At 32.9% G+C, this 27854-nt stretch overlaps 15 non-coding genes across 15 annotated transcripts; all 15 read right to left on the bottom strand.

Annotated features, from left to right (window-relative positions):
- Positions 1-329: 329 nt before the first annotated feature.
- Positions 330-402, bottom strand: TRNAR-CCU (transfer RNA arginine (anticodon CCU)). The gene has a single exon. It is a non-coding gene; the product is annotated as a tRNA-Arg (tRNA).
- A 386-nt stretch (positions 403-788) lies between these two features.
- Positions 789-881, bottom strand: TRNAL-UAA (transfer RNA leucine (anticodon UAA)). Its single transcript is given in 2 exon segments — positions 789-824; positions 844-881. It is a non-coding gene; the product is annotated as a tRNA-Leu (tRNA).
- Positions 882-1830: 949 nt separating this feature from the next.
- On the bottom strand, positions 1831-1903 carry TRNAR-CCU (transfer RNA arginine (anticodon CCU)). Its single transcript has one exon. It is a non-coding gene; the product is annotated as a tRNA-Arg (tRNA).
- A 2614-nt stretch (positions 1904-4517) lies between these two features.
- Positions 4518-4590, bottom strand: TRNAR-CCU (transfer RNA arginine (anticodon CCU)). Its single transcript has one exon. It is a non-coding gene; the product is annotated as a tRNA-Arg (tRNA).
- A 2613-nt stretch (positions 4591-7203) lies between these two features.
- Positions 7204-7276, bottom strand: TRNAR-CCU (transfer RNA arginine (anticodon CCU)). Its single transcript has one exon. It is a non-coding gene; the product is annotated as a tRNA-Arg (tRNA).
- Positions 7277-9889: 2613 nt separating this feature from the next.
- TRNAR-CCU (transfer RNA arginine (anticodon CCU)) lies at positions 9890-9962 on the bottom strand. Its single transcript has one exon. It is a non-coding gene; the product is annotated as a tRNA-Arg (tRNA).
- Positions 9963-11390: 1428 nt separating this feature from the next.
- TRNAR-CCU (transfer RNA arginine (anticodon CCU)) lies at positions 11391-11463 on the bottom strand. The gene has a single exon. It is a non-coding gene; the product is annotated as a tRNA-Arg (tRNA).
- A 1427-nt stretch (positions 11464-12890) lies between these two features.
- Positions 12891-12963, bottom strand: TRNAR-CCU (transfer RNA arginine (anticodon CCU)). The gene has a single exon. It is a non-coding gene; the product is annotated as a tRNA-Arg (tRNA).
- A 1428-nt stretch (positions 12964-14391) lies between these two features.
- Positions 14392-14464, bottom strand: TRNAR-CCU (transfer RNA arginine (anticodon CCU)). The gene has a single exon. It is a non-coding gene; the product is annotated as a tRNA-Arg (tRNA).
- Positions 14465-15891: 1427 nt separating this feature from the next.
- TRNAR-CCU (transfer RNA arginine (anticodon CCU)) lies at positions 15892-15964 on the bottom strand. The gene has a single exon. It is a non-coding gene; the product is annotated as a tRNA-Arg (tRNA).
- A 1428-nt stretch (positions 15965-17392) lies between these two features.
- On the bottom strand, positions 17393-17465 carry TRNAR-CCU (transfer RNA arginine (anticodon CCU)). Its single transcript has one exon. It is a non-coding gene; the product is annotated as a tRNA-Arg (tRNA).
- A 1429-nt stretch (positions 17466-18894) lies between these two features.
- On the bottom strand, positions 18895-18967 carry TRNAR-CCU (transfer RNA arginine (anticodon CCU)). The gene has a single exon. It is a non-coding gene; the product is annotated as a tRNA-Arg (tRNA).
- A 3260-nt stretch (positions 18968-22227) lies between these two features.
- TRNAR-CCU (transfer RNA arginine (anticodon CCU)) lies at positions 22228-22300 on the bottom strand. The gene has a single exon. It is a non-coding gene; the product is annotated as a tRNA-Arg (tRNA).
- Positions 22301-23728: 1428 nt separating this feature from the next.
- On the bottom strand, positions 23729-23801 carry TRNAR-CCU (transfer RNA arginine (anticodon CCU)). Its single transcript has one exon. It is a non-coding gene; the product is annotated as a tRNA-Arg (tRNA).
- Positions 23802-26415: 2614 nt separating this feature from the next.
- On the bottom strand, positions 26416-26488 carry TRNAR-CCU (transfer RNA arginine (anticodon CCU)). Its single transcript has one exon. It is a non-coding gene; the product is annotated as a tRNA-Arg (tRNA).
- Positions 26489-27854: the final 1366 nt, after the last annotated feature.

Genomic DNA, 27854 nt, shown 5'->3' with positions numbered 1-27854 from the left:
TTGGTATATATGGATTTTCTGCAATACCATTAAGACAGTCACCTGAATTGAAAAAAAACATAACTTCTAGAATGAGAATGAGCAACAAAGGAACATGCATCCTAGATGGGACTTGAAGCCACTGTCCCAGGTGATAGTAAACTTTTCAGAAAACTAATCCACAATGTCATTAGGATAAATGTCTGCTTTTAGATACTGGGCCATAATTTTGCAAGCTGAACAGTTCCGGAGTGATAAGCAGATAAAAGTTTCTGGTGGAGCCATTTGTGCAGTATGAAGCAAGAATGAAAGGAACATTTCCAAAATTATTTTAAAGAAATAAAGCCTATCACCCCAGATGGGACTTGAACCTACAATCCCTGGCATAGGAGGCCAGTGCCTTATCCATTAGGCCACTGGGGCTTAGTAACATCTTTGAGTGAAACTGAATTTTTCATTAGTATAATCATTAATTGTTGCGATATAGGAAAGCCGTTTATTTGTGTTCTTTGTTTTACAAATCCCAGCATGAAATGTGATTGTACTATCCAGACCTAATAGTGTGGACCCTCATGTTACATTGTAGCAAAACAGATTGATGCAACTCTTTTACCAATAAAGAGGTAGTCTTTTGCATTCCATTTTGTTGACTAACTAAAGTAATGTTTACACTGCATATGAACCAAAGCAGCTGTGTGTACTGGTACTTAAAAACAGTCATGTTTGTGTTTTTTTTCTGCCTTCATATCAGGATGTTCAGGAAGCAGATGATAATCATTAACTGATGACATTAGAAAAAAAATTACATTTGCTCCAGGTGAGGCTTGAACTCACAACCTCAGGATTGCTCAATAGATACTGTCTTTTAAGTTCTGCGCACAGACCGATTGCGCCACAGGAGCACATGGTCAAAGTGCATTATTTTTAGTTGAGTGATTTTAGCATTGAGTTGACTAAGTAAATTAACTTGGTTTATTCATTTTAAATTAGTTACTTTTTAAATCCACTAAACTACTGCACCCAATAATAAAGTACCTAAAAAAAGTAATATTCTAATCATAAGGTAATCAATTATATTGTGCATTTGTGTTATTGCCCAGTTTTATGTATCCATAGGTGTATATTGCAATGAATTCATGCCATTGTTGTACAGTTCAATATTATCAAAATTGTAAAATAATTCCTGTTTATTTATCTTAAATAATATTTGCTATAGATATATGTAACTTTAATGTTGCATAGGGAAAATATACACTATAATACCAAAAAATGCAGTATCTTTAAATAAAAATAAGTTAAATCTCACTTGTGCTCTATATTTAAAGGTAAACATTGTTTTTTTGGTCTGAAGCACCTAAATTGTCAGTAAAGTCAGTGTCCAAAGAAATATAAAAAGCAGAAAATTACCCTTTTGATGACATGGATGAAAGGACTTCAAGAAACCCATCAGCAATTGCAATAGAAATTGTTATTTTGTAGCCACTCTGATATTAAATTGCAATTAAAACTTAATAGGTATGTTTTGGTATATATGGATTTTCTGCAATACCATTAAGACAGTCACCTGAATTGAAAAAAAGCATAACTTCTAGAATGAGAATGAGCAACTAAGGAACATGCATCCTAGATGGGACTTGAAGCCACTGTCCCAGGTGATAGTAAACTTTTCAGGAAACTAATCCACAATGTCATTAGGATAAATGTCTGCTTTTAGATACTGGGCCATAATTTTGCAAGCTGAACAGTTCCGGATTGATAAGCAGATAAAAGTTTCTGGTGGAGCCATTTGTGCAGTATGAAGCAAGAATGAAAGGAACATCTCCAAAATTATTTTAATGAAATAAAGCCTATCATCCCAGATGGGACTTGAACCCACAATGCCTGGCTTAGGAGGCCAGTGCCTTATCCATTAGGCCACTGGGGCTTAGTAACATCTTGAGTGAAACTGATTTTTTCATTAGTATAATCATTAATTGTTGCAATATAGGAAAGCCATTTATTTGTGTTCTTTGCTTTACAAATCCCAGCATGAAATGTGATTGTACTATCCAGACCTAATAGTGTGGACCCTCATGTTACATTGCAGCAAAACAGATTGATGCATCTCTTTTACCAATAAAGAGGTAGTCTTTTGCATTCCATTTTGTTGACTAACTAAAGTAATTTTTACAGTGCATATGAACCAAAGCAGCTGTGTGTACTGGTACTTAAAAACAGTCATGTTTGTGTTTTTTTTCTGCCTTCATATCAGGATGTTCAGGAAGCAGATGATAATCATTAACTGATGAAATTAGAAAAAAAATTACATTTGCTTCAGGTGAGGCTTGAATTCACAACCTCAGGATTGCTCAACAGATACTGTCTTATAAGTACCGCGCACAGACCGATTGCGCCACAGGAGCACATGGGCAAAGCACTTTATTTTTAGTTGAGGGATTTTAGCATCGAGTTGACTAAGTAAATTAACTTGGTTTATTAATTTTAAATTAGTTACTTTTTAAATCCACTAAACTACTGCACCCAATACTAAAGTACCTAATAAAAGTAATATTCTAATCATAAGGTAATCAATTATATTGTGCATTTGTGTTATTGCCCAGTTTTATGTATCCATAGGTGTATATTGCAATGAATTCATGCCATTATTGTACAGTACAATATTATCAAAATTGTAAAATAATTCCTGTTTATTTATCTTAAATAATATTTGCTATAGATATATGTAACTTTAATGTTGAATAGGGAAAATATACACTATAATACCAAAAAATGCAGTATCTTTAAATAAAAATAAGTTAAATCTCACTTGTGCTCTATATTTAAAGGTAAACATTGTTTTTTTGGTCTGAAGCACCTAAATTGTCAGTAAAGTCAGTGTCCAAAGAAATATAAAAGGCAGAAAATTACCCTTTTGATGACATGGATGAAAGGACTTCAAGAAACCCATCAGCAATTGCAATAGAAATTGTTATTTTGTAGCCACTCTGATATTAAATTGCAATTAAAACTTAATAGGTATGTTTTGGTATATATGGATTTTCTGCAATACCATTAAGACAGTCACCTGAATTGAAAAAAAGCATAACTTCTAGAATGAGAATGAGCAACAAAGGAACATGCATCCTAGATGGGACTTGAAGCCACTGTCCCAGGTGATAGTAAACTTTTCAGGAAACTAATCGTTTATTTGTGTTCTTTGCTTTACAAATACCAGCATGAAATGTGATTGTACTATCCAGACCTAATAGTGTGGACCCTCATGTTACATTGCAGCAAAACAGATTGATGCAACTCTTTTACCAATAAAGAGGTAGTCTTTTGCATTCCATTTTGTTGACTAACTAAAGTAATGTTTACACTGCATATGAACCAAAGCAGCTGTGTGTACTGGTACTTAAAAACAGTCATGTTTGTGTTTTTTTTCTGCCTTCATATCAGGATGTTCAGGAAGCAGATGATAATCATTAACTGATGACATTAGAAAAAAAATTACATTTGCTCCAGGTGAGGCTTGAACTCACAACCTCAGCATTGCTCAACAGATACTGTCTTTTAAGTTCTGCGCACAGACCGATTGCGCCACAGGAGCACATGGTCAAAGTGCATTATTTTTAGTTGAGTGATTTTAGCATCGAGTTGACTAAGTAAATTAACTTGGTTTATTCATTTTAAATTAGTTACTTTTTAAATCCACTAAACTACTGCACCCAATAATAAAGTACCTAAAAAAAGTAATATTCTAATCATAAGGTAATCAATTATATTGTGCATTTGTGTTATTGCCCAGTTTTATGTATCCATAGGTGTATATTGCAATGAATTCATGCCATTGTTGTACAGTTCAATATTATCAAAATTGTAAAATAATTCCTGTTTATTTATCTTAAATAATATTTGCTATAGATATATGTAACTTTAATGTTGCATAGGGAAAATATACACTATAATACCAAAAAATGCAGTATCTTTAAATAAAAATAAGTTAAATCTCACTTGTGCTCTATATTTAAAGGTAAACATTGTTTTTTTGGTCTGAAGCACCTAAATTGTCAGTAAAGTCAGTGTCCAAAGAAATATAAAAAGCAGAAAATTACCCTTTTGATGACATGGATGAAAGGACTTCAAGAAACCCATCAGCAATTGCAATAGAAATTGTTATTTTGTAGCCACTCTGATATTAAATTGCAATTAAAACTTAATAGGTATGTTTTGGTATATATGGATTTTCTGCAATACCATTAAGACAGTCACCTGAATTGAAAAAAAGCATAACTTCTAGAATGAGAATGAGCAACTAAGGAACATGCATCCTAGATGGGACTTGAAGCCACTGTCCCAGGTGATAGTAAACTTTTCAGGAAACTAATCCACAATGTCATTAGGATAAATGTCTGCTTTTAGATACTGGGCCATAATTTTGCAAGCTGAACAGTTCCGGATTGATAAGCAGATAAAAGTTTCTGGTGGAGCCATTTGTGCAGTATGAAGCAAGAATGAAAGGAACATCTCCAAAATTATTTTAATGAAATAAAGCCTATCATCCCAGATGGGACTTGAACCCACAATGCCTGGCTTAGGAGGCCAGTGCCTTATCCATTAGGCCACTGGGGTTTAGTAACATCTTGAGTGAAACTGATTTTTTCATTAGTATAATCATTAATTGTTGCAATATAGGAAAGCCATTTATTTGTGTTCTTTGCTTTACAAATCCCAGCATGAAATGTGATTGTACTATCCAGACCTAATAGTGTGGACCCTCATGTTACATTGCAGCAAAACAGATTGATGCATCTCTTTTACCAATAAAGAGGTAGTCTTTTGCATTCCATTTTGTTGACTAACTAAAGTAATTTTTACAGTGCATATGAACCAAAGCAGCTGTGTGTACTGGTACTTAAAAACAGTCATGTTTGTGTTTTTTTTCTGCCTTCATATCAGGATGTTCAGGAAGCAGATGATAATCATTAACTGATGAAATTAGAAAAAAAATTACATTTGCTTCAGGTGAGGCTTGAATTCACAACCTCAGGATTGCTCAACAGATACTGTCTTATAAGTACCCCGCACAGACCGATTGCGCCACAGGAGCACATGGACAAAGCACTTTATTTTTAGTTGAGGGATTTTAGCATCGAGTTGACTAAGTAAATTAACTTGGTTTTTAATTTTAAATTAGTTACTTTTTAAATCCACTAAACTACTGCACCCAATACTAAAGTACCTAATAAAAGTAATATTCTAATCATAAGGTAATCAATTATATTGTGCATTTGTGTTATTGCCCAGTTTTATGTATCCATAGGTGTATATTGCAATGAATTCATGCCATTATTGTACAGTACAATATTATCAAAATTGTAAAATAATTCCTGTTTATTTATCTTAAATAATATTTGCTATAGATATATGTAACTTTAATGTTGAATAGGGAAAATATACACTATAATACCAAAAAATGCAGTATCTTTAAATAAAAATAAGTTAAATCTCACTTGTGCTCTATATTTAAAGGTAAACATTGTTTTTTTGGTCTGAAGCACCTAAATTGTCAGTAAAGTCAGTGTCCAAAGAAATATAAAAGGCAGAAAATTACCCTTTTGATGACATGGATGAAAGGACTTCAAGAAACCCATCAGCAATTGCAATAGAAATTGTTATTTTGTAGCCACTCTGATATTAAATTGCAATTAAAACTTAATAGGTATGTTTTGGTATATATGGATTTTCTGCAATACCATTAAGACAGTCACCTGAATTGAAAAAAAGCATAACTTCTAGAATGAGAATGAGCAACAAAGGAACATGCATCCTAGATGGGACTTGAAGCCACTGTCCCAGGTGATAGTAAACTTTTCAGGAAACTAATCGTTTATTTGTGTTCTTTGCTTTACAAATACCAGCATGAAATGTGATTGTACTATCCAGACCTAATAGTGTGGACCCTCATGTTACATTGCAGCAAAACAGTTTGATGCAACTCTTTTACCAATAAAGAGGTAGTCTTTTGCATTCCATTTTGTTGACTAACTAAAGTAATGTTTACACTGCATATGAACCAAAGCAGCTGTGTGTACTGGTACTTAAAAACAGTCATGTTTGTGTTTTTTTTCTGCCTTCATATCAGGATGTTCAGGAAGCAGATGATAATCATTAACTGATGACATTAGAAAAAAAATTACATTTGCTCCAGGTGAGGCTTGAACTCACAACCTCAGCATTGCTCAACAGATACTGTCTTTTAAGTTCTGCGCACAGACCGATTGCGCCACAGGAGCACATGGTCAAAGCGCATTATTTTTAGTTGAGTGATTTTAGCATCGAGTTGACTAAGTAAATTAACTTGGTTTATTAATTTTAAATTAGTTACTTTTTAAATCCACTAAACTACTGCACCCAATACTAAAGTACCTAATAAAAGTAATATTCTAATCATAAGGTAATCAATTATATTGTGCATTTGTGTTATTGCCCAGTTTTATGTATCCATAGGTGTATATTGCAATGAATTCATGCCATTATTGTACAGTACAATATTATCAAAATTGTAAAATAATTCCTGTTTATTTATCTTAAATAATATTTGCTATAGATATATGTAACTTTAATGTTGAATAGGGAAAATATACACTATAATACCAAAAAATGCAGTATCTTTAAATAAAAATAAGTTAAATCTCACTTGTGCTCTATATTTAAAGGTAAACATTGTTTTTTTGGTCTGAAGCACCTAAATTTTCAGTAAAGTCAGTGTCCAAAGAAATATAAAAGGCAGAAAATTACCCTTTTGATGACATGGATGAAAGGACTTCAAGAAACCCATCAGCAATTGCAATAGAAATTGTTATTTTGTAGCCACTCTGATATTAAATTGCAATTAAAACTTAATAGGTATGTTTTGGTATATATGGATTTTCTGCAATACCATTAAGATAGTCACCTGAATTGAAAAAAAACATAACTTCTAGAATGAGAATGAGCAACAAAGGAACATGCATCCTAGATGGGACTTGAAGCCACTGTCCCAGGTGATAGTAAACTTTTCAGGAAACTAATCCACAATGTCATTAGGATAAATGTCTGCTTTTAGATACTGGGCCATAATTTTGCAAGCTGAACAGTTCCGGATTGATAAGCAGATAAAAGTTTCTGGTGGAGCCATTTGTGCAGTATGAAGCAAGAATGAAAGGAACATCTCCAAAATTATTTTAATGAAATAAAGCCTATCATCCCAGATGGGACTTGAACCCACAATGCCTGGCTTAGGAGGCCAGTGCCTTATCCATTAGGCCACTGGGGTTTAGTAACATCTTGAGTGAAACTGATTTTTTCATTAGTATAATCATTAATTGTTGCAATATAGGAAAGCCATTTATTTGTGTTCTTTGCTTTACAAATCCCAGCATGAAATGTGATTGTACTATCCAGACCTAATAGTGTGGACCCTCATGTTACATTGCAGCAAAACAGATTGATGCATCTCTTTTACCAATAAAGAGGTAGTCTTTTGCATTCCATTTTGTTGACTAACTAAAGTAATTTTTACAGTGCATATGAACCAAAGCAGCTGTGTGTACTGGTACTTAAAAACAGTCATGTTTGTGTTTTTTTTCTGCCTTCATATCAGGATGTTCAGGAAGCAGATGATAATCATTAACTGATGAAATTAGAAAAAAAATTACATTTGCTTCAGGTGAGGCTTGAATTCACAACCTCAGGATTGCTCAACAGATACTGTCTTATAAGTACCGCGCACAGACCGATTGCGCCACAGGAGCACATGGACAAAGCACTTTATTTTTAGTTGAGGGATTTTAGCATCGAGTTGACTAAGTAAATTAACTTGGTTTTTAATTTTAAATTAGTTACTTTTTAAATCCACTAAACTACTGCACCCAATACTAAAGTACCTAATAAAAGTAATATTCTAATCATAAGGTAATCAATTATATTGTGCATTTGTGTTATTGCCCAGTTTTATGTATCCATAGGTGTATATTGCAATGAATTCATGCCATTATTGTACAGTACAATATTATCAAAATTGTAAAATAATTCCTGTTTATTTATCTTAAATAATATTTGCTATAGATATATGTAACTTTAATGTTGAATAGGGAAAATATACACTATAATACCAAAAAATGCAGTATCTTTAAATAAAAATAAGTTAAATCTCACTTGTGCTCTATATTTAAAGGTAAACATTGTTTTTTTGGTCTGAAGCACCTAAATTGTCAGTAAAGTCAGTGTCCAAAGAAATATAAAAGGCAGAAAATTACCCTTTTGATGACATGGATGAAAGGACTTCAAGAAACCCATCAGCAATTGCAATAGAAATTGTTATTTTGTAGCCACTCTGATATTAAATTGCAATTAAAACTTAATAGGTATGTTTTGGTATATATGGATTTTCTGCAATACCATTAAGACAGTCACCTGAATTGAAAAAAAGCATAACTTCTAGAATGAGAATGAGCAACAAAGGAACATGCATCCTAGATGGGACTTGAAGCCACTGTCCCAGGTGATAGTAAACTTTTCAGGAAACTAATCGTTTATTTGTGTTCTTTGCTTTACAAATACCAGCATGAAATGTGATTGTACTATCCAGACCTAATAGTGTGGACCCTCATGTTACATTGCAGCAAAACAGTTTGATGCAACTCTTTTACCAATAAAGAGGTAGTCTTTTGCATTCCATTTTGTTGACTAACTAAAGTAATGTTTACACTGCATATGAACCAAAGCAGCTGTGTGTACTGGTACTTAAAAACAGTCATGTTTGTGTTTTTTTTCTGCCTTCATATCAGGATGTTCAGGAAGCAGATGATAATCATTAACTGATGACATTAGAAAAAAAATTACATTTGCTCCAGGTGAGGCTTGAACTCACAACCTCAGCATTGCTCAACAGATACTGTCTTTTAAGTTCTGCGCACAGACCGATTGCGCCACAGGAGCACATGGTCAAAGCGCATTATTTTTAGTTGAGTGATTTTAGCATCGAGTTGACTAAGTAAATTAACTTGGTTTATTAATTTTAAATTAGTTACTTTTTAAATCCACTAAACTACTGCACCCAATACTAAAGTACCTAATAAAAGTAATATTCTAATCATAAGGTAATCAATTATATTGTGCATTTGTGTTATTGCCCAGTTTTATGTATCCATAGGTGTATATTGCAATGAATTCATGCCATTATTGTACAGTACAATATTATCAAAATTGTAAAATAATTCCTGTTTATTTATCTTAAATAATATTTGCTATAGATATATGTAACTTTAATGTTGAATAGGGAAAATATACACTATAATACCAAAAAATGCAGTATCTTTAAATAAAAATAAGTTAAATCTCACTTGTGCTCTATATTTAAAGGTAAACATTGTTTTTTTGGTCTGAAGCACCTAAATTTTCAGTAAAGTCAGTGTCCAAAGAAATATAAAAGGCAGAAAATTACCCTTTTGATGACATGGATGAAAGGACTTCAAGAAACCCATCAGCAATTGCAATAGAAATTGTTATTTTGTAGCCACTCTGATATTAAATTGCAATTAAAACTTAATAGGTATGTTTTGGTATATATGGATTTTCTGCAATACCATTAAGATAGTCACCTGAATTGAAAAAAAACATAACTTCTAGAATGAGAATGAGCAACAAAGGAACATGCATCCTAGATGGGACTTGAAGCCACTGTCCCAGGTGATAGTAAACTTTTCAGAAAACTAATCCACAATGTCATTAGGATAAATGTCTGCTTTTAGATACTGGGCCATAATTTTGCAAGCTGAACAGTTCCGGAGTGATAAGCAGATAAAAGTTTCTGGTGGAGCCATTTGTGCAGTATGAAGCAAGAATGAAAGGAACATTTCCAAAATTATTTTAAAGAAATAAAGCCTATCACCCCAGATGGGACTTGAACCTACAATCCCTGGCTTAGGAGGCCAGTGCCTTATCCATTAGGCCACTGGGGCTTAGTAACATCTTTGAGTGAAACTGAATTTTTCATTAGTATAATCATTAATTGTTGCGATATAGGAAAGCCGTTTATTTGTGTTCTTTGTTTTACAAATCCCAGCATGAAATGTGATTGTACTATCCAGACCTAATAGTGTGGACCCTCATGTTACATTGTAGCAAAACAGATTGATGCAACTCTTTTACCAATAAAGAGGTAGTCTTTTGCATTCCATTTTGTTGACTAACTAAAGTAATGTTTACACTGCATATGAACCAAAGCAGCTGTGTGTACTGGTACTTAAAAACAGTCATGTTTGTGTTTTTTTTCTGCCTTCATATCAGGATGTTCAGGAAGCAGATGATAATCATTAACTGATGACATTAGAAAAAAAATTACATTTGCTCCAGGTGAGGCTTGAACTCACAACCTCAGGATTGCTCAATAGATACTGTCTTTTAAGTTCTGCGCACAGACCGATTGCGCCACATGAGCACATGGTCAAAGCGCATTATTTTTAGTTGAGTGATTTTAGCATCGAGTTGACTAAGTAAATTAACTTGGTTTATTCATTTTAAATTAGTTACTTTTTAAATCCACTAAACTACTGCACCCAATAATAAAGTACCTAATAAAAGTAATATTCTAATCATAAGGTAATCAATTATATTGTGCATTTGTGTTATTGCCCAGTTTTATGTATCCATAGGTGTATATTGCAATGAATTCATGCCATTGTTGTACAGTTCAATATTATCAAAATTGTAAAATAATTCCTGTTTATTTATCTTAAATAATATTTGCTATAGATATATGTAACTTTAATGTTGCATAGGGAAAATATACACTATAATACCAAAAAATGCAGTATCTTTAAATAAAAATAAGTTAAATCTCACTTGTGCTCTATATTTAAAGGTAAACATTGTTTTTTTGGTCTGAAGCACCTAAATTGTCAGTAAAGTCAGTGTCCAAAGAAATATAAAAAGCAGAAAATTACCCTTTTGATGACATGGATGAAAGGACTTCAAGAAACCCATCAGCAATTGCAATAGAAATTGTTATTTTGTAGCCACTCTGATATTAAATTGCAATTAAAACTTAATAGGTATGTTTTGGTATATATGGATTTTCTGCAATACCATTAAGACAGTCACCTGAATTGAAAAAAAGCATAACTTCTAGAATGAGAATGAGCAACAAAGGAACATGCATCCTAGATGGGACTTGAAGCCACTGTCCCAGGTGATAGTAAACTTTTCAGGAAACTAATCCACAATGTCATTAGGATAAATGTCTGCTTTTAGATACTGGGCCATAATTTTGCAAGCTGAACAGTTCCGGATTGATAAGCAGATAAAAGTTTCTGGTGGAGCCATTTGTGCAGTATGAAGCAAGAATGAAAGGAACATCTCCAAAATTATTTTAATGAAATAAAGCCTATCATCCCAGATGGGACTTGAACCCACAATGCCTGGCTTAGGAGGCCAGTACCTTATCCATTAGGCCACTGGGGCTTAGTAACATCTTGAGTGAAACTGATTTTTTCATTAGTATAATCATTAATTGTTGCAATATAGGAAAGCCATTTATTTGTGTTCTTTGCTTTACAAATCCCAGCATGAAATGTGATTGTACTATCCAAACCTAATAGTGTGGACCCTCATGTTACATTGCAGCAAAACAGATTGATGCATCTCTTTTACCAATAAAGAGGTAGTCTTTTGCATTCCATTTTGTTGAATAACTAAAGTAATGTTTACACTGCATATGAACCAAAGCAGCTGTGTGTACTGGTACTTAAAAACAGTCATGTTTGTGTTTTTTTTCTGCCTTCATATCAGGATGTTCAGGAAGCAGATGATAATCATTAACTGATGACATTAGAAAAAAAATTACATTTGCTCCAGGTGAGGCTTGAACTCACAACCTCAGCATTGCTCAACAGATACTGTCTTTTAAGTTCTGCGCACAGACCGATTGCGCCACAGGAGCACATGGTCAAAGCGCATTATTTTTAGTTGAGTGATTTTAGCATCGAGTTGACTAAGTAAATTAACTTGGTTTATTCATTTTAAATTAGTTACTTTTTAAATCCACTAAACTACTGCACCCAATACTAAAGTACCTAATAAAAGTAATATTCTAATCATAAGGTAATCAATTATATTGTGCATTTGTGTTATTGCCCAGTTTTATGTATCCATAGGTGTATATTGCAATGAATTCATGCCATTATTGTACAGTACAATATTATCAAAATTGTAAAATAATTCCTGTTTATTTATCTTAAATAATATTTGCTATAGATATATGTAACTTTAATGTTGAATAGGGAAAATATACACTATAATACCAAAAAATGCAGTATCTTTAAATAAAAATAAGTTAAATCTCACTTGTGCTCTATATTTAAAGGTAAACATTGTTTTTTTGGTCTGAAGCACCTAAATTTTCAGTAAAGTCAGTGTCCAAAGAAATATAAAAGGCAGAAAATTACCCTTTTGATGACATGGATGAAAGGACTTCAAGAAACCCATCAGCAATTGCAATAGAAATTGTTATTTTGTAGCCACTCTGATATTAAATTGCAATTAAAACTTAATAGGTATGTTTTGGTATATATGGATTTTCTGCAATACCATTAAGACAGTCACCTGAATTGAAAAAAAACATAACTTCTAGAATGAGAATGAGCAACAAAGGAACATGCATCCTAGATGGGACTTGAAGCCACTGTCCCAGGTGATAGTAAACTTTTCAGAAAACTAATCCACAATGTCATTAGGATAAACGTCTGCTTTTAGATACTGGGCCATAATTTTGCAAGCTGAACAGTTCCGGAGTGATAAGCAGATAAAAGTTTCTGGTGGAGCCATTTGTGCAGTATGAAGCAAGAATGAAAGGAACATTTCCAAAATTATTTTAAAGAAATAAAGCCTATCACCCCAGATGGGACTTGAACCCACAATCCCTGGCTTAGGAGGCCAGTGCCTTATCCATTAGGCCACTGGGACTTAGTACCATCTTTGAGTGAAACTGAATTTTTCATTAGTATAATCATTAATTGTTGCGATATAGGAAAGCCGTTTATTTGTGTTCTTTGCTTTACAAATACCAGCATGAAATGTGATTGTACTATCCAGACCTAATAGTGTGGACCCTCATGTTACATTGCAGCAAAACAGATTGATGCAACTCTTTTACCAATAAAGAGGTAGTCTTTTGCATTCCATTTTGTTGACTAACTAAAGTAATGTTTACACTGCATATGAACCAAAGCAGCTGTGTGTACTGGTACTTAAAAACAGTCATGTTTGTGTTTTTTTTCTGCCTTCATATCAGGATGTTCAGGAAGCAGATGATAATCATTAACTGATGACATTAGAAAAAAAATTACATTTGCTCCAGGTGAGGCTTGAACTCACAACCTCAGGATTGCTCAATAGATACTGTCTTTTAAGTTCTGCGCACAGACCGATTGCGCCACATGAGCACATGGTCAAAGCGCATTATTTTTAGTTGAGTGATTTTAGCATCGAGTTGACTAAGTAAATTAACTTGGTTTATTCATTTTAAATTAGTTACTTTTTAAATCCACTAAACTACTGCACCCAATAATAAAGTACCTAATAAAAGTAATATTCTAATCATAAGGTAATCAATTATATTGTGCATTTGTGTTATTGCCCAGTTTTATGTATCCATAGGTGTATATTGCAATGAATTCATGCCATTGTTGTACAGTTCAATATTATCAAAATTGTAAAATAATTCCTGTTTATTTATCTTAAATAATATTTGCTATAGATATATGTAACTTTAATGTTGCATAGGGAAAATATACACTATAATACCAAAAAATGCAGTATCTTTAAATAAAAATAAGTTAAATCTCACTTGTGCTCTATATTTAAAGGTAAACATTGTTTTTTTGGTCTGAAGCACCTAAATTGTCAGTAAAGTCAGTGTCCAAAGAAATATAAAAAGCAGAAAATTACCCTTTTGATGACATGGATGAAAGGACTTCAAGAAACCCATCAGCAATTGCAATAGAAATTGTTATTTTGTAGCCACTCTGATATTAAATTGCAATTAAAACTTAATAGGTATGTTTTGGTATATATGGATTTTCTGCAATACCATTAAGACAGTCACCTGAATTGAAAAAAAGCATAACTTCTAGAATGAGAATGAGCAACAAAGGAACATGCATCCTAGATGGGACTTGAAGCCACTGTCCCAGGTGATAGTAAACTTTTCAGGAAACTAATCCACAATGTCATTAGGATAAATGTCTGCTTTTAGATACTGGCCCATAATTTTGCAAGCTGAACAGTTCCGGATTGATAAGCAGATAAAAGTTTCTGGTGGAGCCATTTGTGCAGTATGAAGCAAGAATGAAAGGAACATCTCCAAAATTATTTTAATGAAATAAAGCCTATCATCCCAGATGGGACTTGAACCCACAATGCCTGGCTTAGGAGGCCAGTACCTTATCCATTAGGCCACTGGGGCTTAGTAACATCTTGAGTGAAACTGATTTTTTCATTAGTATAATCATTAATTGTTGCAATATAGGAAAGCCATTTATTTGTGTTCTTTGCTTTACAAATCCCAGCATGAAATGTGATTGTACTATCCAGACCTAATAGTGTGGACCCTCATGTTACATTGCAGCAAAACAGATTGATGCATCTCTTTTACCAATAAAGAGGTAGTCTTTTGCATTCCATTTTGTTGAATAACTAAAGTAATGTTTACACTGCATATGAACCAAAGCAGCTGTGTGTACTGGTACTTAAAAACAGTCATGTTTGTGTTTTTTTTCTGCCTTCATATCAGGATGTTCAGGAAGCAGATGATAATCATTAACTGATGACATTAGAAAAAAAATTACATTTGCTCCAGGTGAGGCTTGAACTCACAACCTCAGCATTGCTCAACAGATACTGTCTTTTAAGTTCTGCGCACAGACCGATTGCGCCACAGGAGCACATGGTCAAAGCGCATTATTTTTAGTTGAGTGATTTTAGCATCGAGTTGACTAAGTAAATTAACTTGGTTTATTCATTTTAAATTAGTTACTTTTTAAATCCACTAAACTACTGCACCCAATACTAAAGTACCTAATAAAAGTAATATTCTAATCATAAGGTAATCAATTATATTGTGCATTTGTGTTATTGCCCAGTTTTATGTATCCATAGGTGTATATTGCAATGAATTCATGCCATTATTGTACAGTACAATATTATCAAAATTGTAAAATAATTCCTGTTTATTTATCTTAAATAATATTTGCTATAGATATATGTAACTTTAATGTTGAATAGGGAAAATATACACTATAATACCAAAAAATGCAGTATCTTTAAATAAAAATAAGTTAAATCTCACTTGTGCTCTATATTTAAAGGTAAACATTGTTTTTTTGGTCTGAAGCACCTAAATTTTCAGTAAAGTCAGTGTCCAAAGAAATATAAAAGGCAGAAAATTACCCTTTTGATGACATGGATGAAAGGACTTCAAGAAACCCATCAGCAATTGCAATAGAAATTGTTATTTTGTAGCCACTCTGATATTAAATTGCAATTAAAACTTAATAGGTATGTTTTGGTATATATGGATTTTCTGCAATACCATTAAGACAGTCACCTGAATTGAAAAAAAACATAACTTCTAGAATGAGAATGAGCAACAAAGGAACATGCATCCTAGATGGGACTTGAAGCCACTGTCCCAGGTGATAGTAAACTTTTCAGAAAACTAATCCACAATGTCATTAGGATAAACGTCTGCTTTTAGATACTGGGCCATAATTTTGCAAGCTGAACAGTTCCGGAGTGATAAGCAGATAAAAGTTTCTGGTGGAGCCATTTGTGCAGTATGAAGCAAGAATGAAAGGAACATTTCCAAAATTATTTTAAAGAAATAAAGCCTATCACCCCAGATGGGACTTGAACCCACAATCCCTGGCTTAGGAGGCCAGTGCCTTATCCATTAGGCCACTGGGACTTAGTACCATCTTTGAGTGAAACTGAATTTTTCATTAGTATAATCATTAATTGTTGCGATATAGGAAAGCCGTTTATTTGTGTTCTTTGCTTTACAAATACCAGCATGAAATGTGATTGTACTATCCAGACCTAATAGTGTGGACCCTCATGTTACATTGCAGCAAAACAGATTGATGCAACTCTTTTACCAATAAAGAGGTAGTCTTTTGCATTCCATTTTGTTGACTAACTAAAGTAATGTTTACACTGCATATGAACCAAAGCAGCTGTGTGTACTGGTACTTAAAAACAGTCATGTTTGTGTTTTTTTTCTGCCTTCATATCAGGATGTTCAGGAAGCAGATGATAATCATTAACTGATGACATTAGAAAAAAAATTACATTTGCTTCAGGTGAGGCTTGATTTCACAACCTCAGGATTGCTCAACAGATACTGTCTTATAAGTACCGCACACAGACCGATTGCGCCACAGGAGCACATGGACAAAGCACTTTATTTTTAGTTGAGGGATTTTAGCATCGAGTTGACTAAGTAAATTAACTTGGTTTATTAATTTTAAATTAGTTACTTATTAAATCCACTAAACTACTGCACCCAATACTAAAGTACCTAATAAAAGTAATATTCTAATCATAAGGTAATCAATTATATTGTGCATTTGTGTTATTGCCCAGTTTTATGTATCCATAGGTGTATATTGCAATGAATTCATGCCATTATTGTACAGTACAATATTATCAAAATTGTAAAATAATTCCTGTTTATTTATCTTAAATAATATTTGCTATAGATATATGTAACTTTAATGTTGAATAGGGAAAATATACACTATAATACCAAAAAATGCAGTATCTTTAAATAAAAATAAGTTAAACCTCACTTGTGCTCTATATTTAAAGGTAAACATTGTTTTTTTGGTCTGAAGCACCTAAATTGTCAGTAAAGTCAGTGTCCAAAGAAATATAAAAGGCAGAAAATTACCCTTTTGATGACATGGATGAAAGGACTTCAAGAAACCCATCAGCAATTGCAATAGAAATTGTTATTTTGTAGCCACTCTGATATTAAATTGCAATTAAAACTTAATAGGTATGTTTTGGTATATATGGATTTTCTGCAATACCATTAAGACAGTCACCTGAATTGAAAAAAAGCATAACTTCTAGAATGTGAATGAGCAACAAAGGAACATGCATCCTAGATGGGACTTGAAGCCACTGTCCCAGGTGATAGTAAACTTTTCAGAAAACTAATCCACAATGTCATTAGGATAAATGTCTGCTTTTAGATACTGGGCCATAATTTTGCAAGCTGAACAGTTCCGGAGTGATAAGCAGATAAAAGTTTCTGGTGGAGCCATTTGTGCAGTATGAAGCAAGAATGAAAGGAACATTTCCAAAATTATTTTAAAGAAATAAAGCCTATCACCCCAGATGGGACTTGAACCTACAATCCCTGGCTTAGGAGGCCAGTGCCTTATCCATTAGGCCACTGGGGCTTAGTAACATCTTTGAGTGAAACTGAATTTTTCATTAGTATAATCATTAATTGTTGCGATATAGGAAAGCCGTTTATTTGTGTTCTTTGTTTTACAAATCCCAGCATGAAATGTGATTGTACTATCCAGACCTAATAGTGTGGACCCTCATGTTACATTGTAGCAAAACAGATTGATGCAACTCTTTTACCAATAAAGAGGTAGTCTTTTGCATTCCATTTTGTTGACTAACTAAAGTAATGTTTACACTGCATATGAACCAAAGCAGCTGTGTGTACTGGTACTTAAAAACAGTCATGTTTGTGTTTTTTTTCTGCCTTCATATCAGGATGTTCAGGAAGCAGATGATAATCATTAACTGATGACATTAGAAAAAAAATTACATTTGCTCCAGGTGAGGCTTGAACTCACAACCTCAGGATTGCTCAATAGATACTGTCTTTTAAGTTCTGCGCACAGACCGATTGCGCCACATGAGCACATGGTCAAAGCGCATTATTTTTAGTTGAGTGATTTTAGCATCGAGTTGACTAAGTAAATTAACTTGGTTTATTCATTTTAAATTAGTTACTTTTTAAATCCACTAAACTACTGCACCCAATAATAAAGTACCTAATAAAAGTAATATTCTAATCATAAGGTAATCAATTATATTGTGCATTTGTGTTATTGCCCAGTTTTATGTATCCATAGGTGTATAATTGCAATGAATTCATGCCATTGTTGTACAGTTCAATATTATCAAAATTGTAAAATAATTCCTGTTTATTTATCTTAAATAATATTTGCTATAGATATATGTAACTTTAATGTTGCATAGGGAAAATATACACTATAATACCAAAAAATGCAGTATCTTTAAATAAAAATAAGTTAAATCTCACTTGTGCTCTATATTTAAAGGTAAACATTGTTTTTTTGGTCTGAAGCACCTAAATTGTCAGTAAAGTCAGTGTCCAAAGAAATATAAAAAGCAGAAAATTACCCTTTTGATGACATGGATGAAAGGACTTCAAGAAACCCATCAGCAATTGCAATAGAAATTGTTATTTTGTAGCCACTCTGATATTAAATTGCAATTAAAACTTAATAGGTATGTTTTGGTATATATGGATTTTCTGCAATACCATTAAGACAGTCACCTGAATTGAAAAAAAGCATAACTTCTAGAATGAGAATGAGCAACAAAGGAACATGCATCCTAGATGGGACTTGAAGCCACTGTCCCAGGTGATAGTAAACTTTTCAGGAAACTAATCCACAATGTCATTAGGATAAATGTCTGCTTTTAGATACTGGGCCATAATTTTGCAAGCTGAACAGTTCCGGATTGATAAGCAGATAAAAGTTTCTGGTGGAGCCATTTGTGCAGTATGAAGCAAGAATGAAAGGAACATCTCCAAAATTATTTTAATGAAATAAAGCCTATCATCCCAGATGGGACTTGAACCCACAATGCCTGGCTTAGGAGGCCAGTACCTTATCCATTAGGCCACTGGGGCTTAGTAACATCTTTGAGTGAAACTGATTTTTTCATTAGTATAATCATTAATTGTTGCAATATAGGAAAGCCATTTATTTGTGTTCTTTGCTTTACAAATCCCAGCATGAAATGTGATTGTACTATCCAGACCTAATAGTGTGGACCCTCATGTTACATTGCAGCAAAACAGATTGATGCATCTCTTTTACCAATAAAGAGGTAGTCTTTTGCATTCCATTTTGTTGACTAACTAAAGTAATTTTTACAGTGCATATGAACCAAAGCAGCTGTGTGTACTGGTACTTAAAAACAGTCATGTTTGTGTTTTTTTTCTGCCTTCATATCAGGATGTTCAGGAAGCAGATGATAATCATTAACTGATGAAATTAGAAAAAAAATTACATTTGCTTCAGGTGAGGCTTGAATTCACAACCTCAGGATTGCTCAACAGATACTGTCTTATAAGTACCGCGCACAGACCGATTGCGCCACAGGAGCACATGGACAAAGCACTTTATTTTTAGTTGAGGGATTTTAGCATCGAGTTGACTAAGTAAATTAACTTGGTTTATTAATTTTAAATTAGTTACTTTTTAAATCCACTAAACTACTGCACCCAATACTAAAGTACCTAATAAAAGTAATATTCTAATCATAAGGTAATCAATTATATTGTGCATTTGTGTTATTGCCCAGTTTTATGTATCCATAGGTGTATATTGCAATGAATTCATGCCATTATTGTACAGTACAATATTATCAAAATTGTAAAATAATTCCTGTTTATTTATCTTAAATAATATTTGCTATAGATATATGTAACTTTAATGTTGAATAGGGAAAATATACACTATAATACCAAAAAATGCAGTATCTTTAAATAAAAATAAGTTAAATCTCACTTGTGCTCTATATTTAAAGGTAAACATTGTTTTTTTGGTCTGAAGCACCTAAATTGTCAGTAAAGTCAGTGTCCAAAGAAATATAAAAGGCAGAAAATTACCCTTTTGATGACATGGATGAAAGGACTTCAAGAAACCCATCAGCAATTGCAATAGAAATTGTTATTTTGTAGCCACTCTGATATTAAATTGCAATTAAAACTTAATAGGTATGTTTTGGTATATATGGATTTTCTGCAATACCATTAAGACAGTCACCTGAATTGAAAAAAAGCATAACTTCTAGAATGAGAATGAGCAACAAAGGAACATGCATCCTAGATGGGACTTGAAGCCACTGTCCCAGGTGATAGTAAACTTTTCAGGAAACTAATCGTTTATTTGTGTTCTTTGCTTTACAAATACCAGCATGAAATGTGATTGTACTATCCAGACCTAATAGTGTGGACCCTCATGTTACATTGCAGCAAAACAGATTGATGCAACTCTTTTACCAATAAAGAGGTAGTCTTTTGCATTCCATTTTGTTGACTAACTAAAGTAATGTTTACACTGCATATGAACCAAAGCAGCTGTGTGTACTGGTACTTAAAAACAGTCATGTTTGTGTTTTTTTTCTGCCTTCATATCAGGATGTTCAGGAAGCAGATGATAATCATTAACTGATGACATTAGAAAAAAAATTACATTTGCTCCAGGTGAGGCTTGAACTCACAACCTCAGCATTGCTCAACAGATACTGTCTTTTAAGTTCTGCGCACAGACCGATTGCGCCACAGGAGCACATGGTCAAAGTGCATTATTTTTAGTTGAGTGATTTTAGCATCGAGTTGACTAAGTAAATTAACTTGGTTTATTCATTTTAAATTAGTTACTTTTTAAATCCACTAAACTACTGCACCCAATAATAAAGTACCTAAAAAAAGTAATATTCTAATCATAAGGTAATCAATTATATTGTGCATTTGTGTTATTGCCCAGTTTTATGTATCCATAGGTGTATATTGCAATGAATTCATGCCATTGTTGTACAGTTCAATATTATCAAAATTGTAAAATAATTCCTGTTTATTTATCTTAAATAATATTTGCTATAGATATATGTAACTTTAATGTTGCATAGGGAAAATATACACTATAATACCAAAAAATGCAGTATCTTTAAATAAAAATAAGTTAAATCTCACTTGTGCTCTATATTTAAAGGTAAACATTGTTTTTTTGGTCTGAAGCACCTAAATTGTCAGTAAAGTCAGTGTCCAAAGAAATATAAAAAGCAGAAAATTACCCTTTTGATGACATGGATGAAAGGACTTCAAGAAACCCATCAGCAATTGCAATAGAAATTGTTATTTTGTAGCCACTCTGATATTAAATTGCAATTAAAACTTAATAGGTATGTTTTGGTATATATGGATTTTCTGCAATACCATTAAGACAGTCACCTGACTTGAAAAAAAGCATAACTTCTAGAATGAGAATGAGCAACAAAGGAACTTGTTGGTTTATTCATTTTAAATTAGTTACTTTTTAAATCCACTAAACTACTGCACCCAATAATAAAGTACCTAAAAAAAGTAATATTCTAATCATAAGGTAATCAATTATATTGTGCATTTGTGTTATTGCCCAGTTTTATGTATCCATAGGTGTATATTGCAATGAATTCATGCCATTGTTGTACAGTTCAATATTATCAAAATTGTAAAATAATTCCTGTTTATTTATCTTAAATAATATTTGCTATAGATATATGTAACTTTAATGTTGCATAGGGAAAATATACACTATAATACCAAAAAATGCAGTATCTTTAAATAAAAATAAGTTAAATCTCACTTGTGCTCTATATTTAAAGGTAAACATTGTTTTTTTGGTCTGAAGCACCTAAATTGTCAGTAAAGTCAGTGTCCAAAGAAATATAAAAAGCAGAAAATTACCCTTTTGATGACATGGATGAAAGGACTTCAAGAAACCCATCAGCAATTGCAATAGAAATTGTTATTTTGTAGCCACTCTGATATTAAATTGCAATTAAAACTTAATAGGTATGTTTTGGTATATATGGATTTTCTGCAATACCATTAAGACAGTCACCTGAATTGAAAAAAAGCATAACTTCTAGAATGAGAATGAGCAACAAAGGAACATGCATCCTAGATGGGACTTGAAGCCACTGTCCCAGGTGATAGTAAACTTTTCAGGAAACTAATCCACAATGTCATTAGGATAAATGTCTGCTTTTAGATACTGGGCCATAATTTTGCAAGATGAACAGTTCCGGATTGATAAGCAGATAAAAGTTTCTGGTGGAGCCATTTGTGCAGTATGAAGCAAGAATGAAAGGAACATCTCCAAAATTATTTTAAAGAAATAAAGCCCCAGATGGGACTTGAACCCACAACCCCTGGCTTAGGAGGCCAGTGCCTTATCCATTAGGCCACTGGGGCTTAGTAACATCTTTGAGTGAAACTGAATTTTTCATTAGTATAATCATTAATTGTTGCGATATAGGAAAGCCGTTTATTTGTGTTCTTTGCTTTACAAATCCCAGCATGAAATGTGATTGTACTATCCAGACCTAATAGTGTGGACCCTCATGTTACATTGTAGCAAAACAGATTGATGCAACTCTTTTACCAATAAAGAGGTAGTCTTTTGCATTCCATTTTGTTGACTAACTAAAGTAATGTTTACACTGCATATGAACCAAAGCAGCTGTGTGTACTGGTACTTAAAAACAGTCATGTTTGTGTTTTTTTTCTGCCTTCATATCAGGATGTTCAGGAAGCAGATGATAATCATTAACTGATGACATTAGAAAAAAAATTACATTTGCTCCAGGTGAGGCTTGAACTCACAACCTCAGCATTGCTCAACAGATACTGTCTTTTAAGTTCTGTGCACAGACCGATTGCGCCACAGGAGCACATGGTCAAAGTGCATTATTTTTAGTTGAGTGATTTTAGCATCGAGTTGACTAAGTAAATTAACTTGGTTTATTCATTTTAAATTAGTTACTTTTTAAATCCACTAAACTACTGCACCCAATAATAAAGTACCTAATAAAAGTAATATTCTAATCATAAGGTAATCAATTATATTGTGCATTTGTGTTATTGCCCAGTTTTATGTATCCATAGGTGTATATTGCAATGAATTCATGCCATTGTTGTACAGTTCAATATTATCAAAATTGTAAAATAATTCCTGTTTATTTATCTTAAATAATATTTGCTATAGATATATGTAACTTTAATGTTGCATAGGGAAAATATACACTATAATACCAAAAAATGCAGTATCTTTAAATAAAAATAAGTTAAATCTCACTTGTGCTCTATATTTAAAGGTAAACATTGTTTTTTTGGTCTGAAGCACCTAAATTGTCAGTAAAGTCAGTGTCCAAAGAAATATAAAAAGCAGAAAATTACCCTTTTGATGACATGGATGAAAGGACTTCAAGAAACCCATCAGCAATTGCAATAGAAATTGTTATTTTGTAGCCACTCTGATATTAAATTGCAATTAAAACTTAATAGGTATGTTTTGGTATATATGGATTTTCTGCAATACCATTAAGACAGTCACCTGAATTGAAAAAAAGTATAACTTCTAGAATGAGAATGAGCAACAAAGGAACATGCATCCTAGATGGGACTTGAAGCCACTGTCCCAGGTGATAGTAAACTTTTCAGGAAACTAATCCACAATGTCATTAGGATTAATGTCTGCTTTTAGATACTGGGCCATAATTTTGCAAGCTGAACAGTTCCGGATTGATAAGCAGATAAAAGTTTCTGGTGGAGCCATTTGTGCAGTATGAAGCAAGAATGAAAGGAACATCTCCAAAATTATTTTAATGAAATAAAGCCTATCATCCCAGATGGGACTTGAACCCACAATGCCTGGCTTAGGAGGCCAGTGCCTTATCCATTAGGCCACTGGGGCTTAGTAACATCTTGAGTGAAACTGATTTTTTCATTAGTATAATCATTAATTGTTGCAATATAGGAAAGCCATTTATTTGTGTTCTTTGCTTTACAAATCCCAGCATGAAATGTGATTGTACTATCCAGACCTAATAGTGTGGACCCTCATGTTACATTGCAGCAAAACAGATTGATGCATCTCTTTTACCAATAAAGAGGTAGTCTTTTGCATTCCATTTTGTTGACTAACTAAAGTAATTTTTACAGTGCATATGAACCAAAGCAGCTGTGTGTACTGGTACTTAAAAACAGTCATGTTTGTGTTTTTTTTCTGCCTTCATATCAGGATGTTCAGGAAGCAGATGATAATCATTAATTGATGAAATTAGAAAAAAAATTACATTTGCTTTAGGTGAGGCTTGAATTCACAACCTCAGGATTGCTCAACAGATACTGTCTCATAAGTACCGCGCACAGACCGATTGCGCCACAGGAGCACATGGACAAAGCACTTTATTTTTAGTTGAGGGATTTTAGCATCGAGTTGACTAAGTAAATTAACTTGGTTTATTAATTTTAAATTAGTTACTTTTTAAATCCACTAAACTACTGCACCCAATACTAAAGAACCTAAAAAAAGTAATATTCTAATCATAAGGTAATCAATTATATTGTGCATTTGTGTTATTGCCCAGTTTTATGTATCCATAGGTGTATATTGCAATGAATTCATGCCATTATTGTACAGTACAATATTATCAAAATTGTAAAATAATTCCTGTTTATTTATCTTAAATAATATTTGCTATAGATATATGTAACTTTAATGTTGAATAGGGAAAATATACACTATAATACCAAAAAATGCAGTATCTTTAAATAAAAATAAGTTAAATCTCACTTGTGCTCTATATTTAAAGGTAAACATTGTTTTTTTGGTCTGAAGCACCTAAATTGTCAGTAAAGTCAGTGTCCAAAGAAATATAAAAGGCAGAAAATTACCCTTTTGATGACATGGATGAAAGGACTTCAAGAAACCCATCAGCAATTGCAATAGAAATTGTTATTTTGTAGCCACTCTGATATTAAATTGCAATTAAAACTTAATAGGTATGTTTTGGTATATATGGATTTCCTGCAATACCATTAAGACAGTCACCTGAATTGAAAAAAAGCATAACTTCTAGAATGAGAATGAGCAACAAAGGAACATGCATCCTAGATGGGACTTGAAGCCACTGTCCCAGGTGATAGTAAACTTTTCAGGAAACTAATCGTTTATTTGTGTTCTTTGCTTTACAAATACCAGCATGAAATGTGATTGTACTATCCAGACCTAATAGTGTGGACCCTCATGTTACATTGCAGCAAAACAGTTTGATGCAACTCTTTTACCAATAAAGAGGTAGTCTTTTGCATTCCATTTTGTTGACTAACTAAAGTAATGTTTACACTGCATATGAACCAAAGCAGCTGTGTGTACTGGTACTTAAAAACAGTCATGTTTGTGTTTTTTTTCTGCCTTCATATCAGGATGTTCAGGAAGCAGATGATAATCATTAACTGATGACATTAGAAAAAAAATTACATTTGCTCCAGGTGAGGCTTGAACTCACAACCTCAGCATTGCTCAACAGATACTGTCTTTTAAGTTCTGCGCACAGACCGATTGCGCCACAGGAGCACATGGTCAAAGCGCATTATTTTTAGTTGAGTGATTTTAGCATCGAGTTGACTAAGTAAATTAACTTGGTTTATTAATTTTAAATTAGTTACTTTTTAAATCCACTAAACTACTGCACCCAATACTAAAGTACCTAATAAAAGTAATATTCTAATCATAAGGTAATCAATTATATTGTGCATTTGTGTTATTGCCCAGTTTTATGTATCCATAGGTGTATATTGCAATGAATTCATGCCATTATTGTACAGTACAATATTATCAAAATTGTAAAATAATTCCTGTTTATTTATCTTAAATAATATTTGCTATAGATATATGTAACTTTAATGTTGAATAGGGAAAATATACACTATAATACCAAAAAATGCAGTATCTTTAAATAAAAATAAGTTAAATCTCACTTGTGCTCTATATTTAAAGGTAAACATTGTTTTTTTGGTCTGAAGCACCTAAATTTTCAGTAAAGTCAGTGTCCAAAGAAATATAAAAGGCAGAAAATTACCCTTTTGATGACATGGATGAAAGGACTTCAAGAAACCCATCAGCAATTGCAATAGAAATTGTTATTTTGTAGCCACTCTGATATTAAATTGCAATTAAAACTTAATAGGTATGTTTTGGTATATATGGATTTTCTGCAATACCATTAAGACAGTCACCTGAATTGAAAAAAAACATAACTTCTAGAATGAGAATGAGCAACAAAGGAACATGCATCCTAGATGGGACTTGAAGCCACTGTCCCAGGTGATAGTAAACTTTTCAGAAAACTAATCCACAATGTCATTAGGATAAATGTCTGCTTTTAGATACTGGGCCATAATTTTGCAAGCTGAACAGTTCCGGAGTGATAAGCAGATAAAAGTTTCTGGTGGAGCCATTTGTGCAGTATGAAGCAAGAATGAAAGGAACATTTCCAAAATTATTTTAAAGAAATAAAGCCTATCACCCCAGATGGGACTTGAACCTACAATCCCTGGCTTAGGAGGCCAGTGCCTTATCCATTAGGCCACTGGGGCATAGTAACATCTTTGAGTGAAACTGAATTTTTCATTAGTATAATCATTAATTGTTGCGATATAGGAAAGCCGTTTATTTGTGTTCTTTGCTTTACAAATACCAGCATGAAATGTGATTGTACTATCCAGACCTAATAGTGTGGACCCTCATGTTACATTGCAGCAAAACAGATTGATGCAACTCTTTTACCAATAAAGAGGTAGTCTTTTGCATTCCATTTTGTTGACTAACTAAAGTAATGTTTACACTGCATATGAACCAAAGCAGCTGTGTGTACTGGTACTTAAAAACAGTCATGTTTGTGTTTTTTTTCTGCCTTCATATCAGGATGTTCAGGAAGCAGATGATAATCATTAACTGATGACATTAGAAAAAAAATTACATTTGCTTCAGGTGAGGCTTGATTTCACAACCTCAGGATTGCTCAACAGATACTGTCTTATAAGTACCGCACACAGACCGATTGCGCCACAGGAGCACATGGACAAAGCACTTTATTTTTAGTTGAGGGATTTTAGCATCGAGTTGACTAAGTAAATTAACTTGGTTTATTCATTTTAAATTAGTTACTTTTTAAATCCACTAAACTACTGCACCCAATACTAAAGTACCTAATAAAAGTAATATTCTAATCATAAGGTAATCAATTATATTGTGCATTTGTGTTATTGCCCAGTTTTATGTATCCATAGGTGTATATTGCAATGAATTCATGCCATTATTGTACAGTACAATATTATCAAAATTGTAAAATAATTCCTGTTTATTTATCTTAAATAATATTTGCTATAGATATATGTAACTTTAATGTTGAATAGGGAAAATATACACTATAATACCAAAAAATGCAGTATCTTTAAATAAAAATAAGTTAAATCTCACTTGTGCTCTATATTTAAAGGTAAACATTGTTTTTTTGGTCTGAAGCACCTAAGTTGTCAGTAAAGTCAGTGTCCAAAGAAATATAAAAGGCAGAAAATTACCCTTTTGATGACATGGATGAAAGGACTTCAAGAAACCCATCAGCAATTGCAATAGAAATTGTTATTTTGTAGCCACTCTGATATTAAATTGCAATTAAAACTTAATAGGTATGTTTTGGTATATATGGATTTTCTGCAATACCATTAAGACAGTCACCTGAATTGAAAAAAAGCATAACTTCTAGAATGAGAATGAGCAACAAAGGAACATGCATCCTAGATGGGACTTGAAGCCACTGTCCCAGGTGATAGTAAACTTTTCAGGAAACTAATCCACAATGTCATTAGGATAAATGTCTGCTTTTAGATACTGGGCCATAATTTTGCAAGCTGAACAGTTCCGGATTGATAAGCAGATAAAAGTTTCTGGTGGAGCCATTTG

The sequence above is a fragment of the Taudactylus pleione genome, unplaced genomic scaffold (assembly GCF_031769625.1).
Source record: "Taudactylus pleione unplaced genomic scaffold, aTauple2 ptg000473l, whole genome shotgun sequence".
NCBI lineage: Eukaryota > Metazoa > Chordata > Amphibia > Anura > Myobatrachidae > Taudactylus > Taudactylus pleione.
This window is presented reverse-complemented; position numbering and strand designations above follow the sequence as displayed.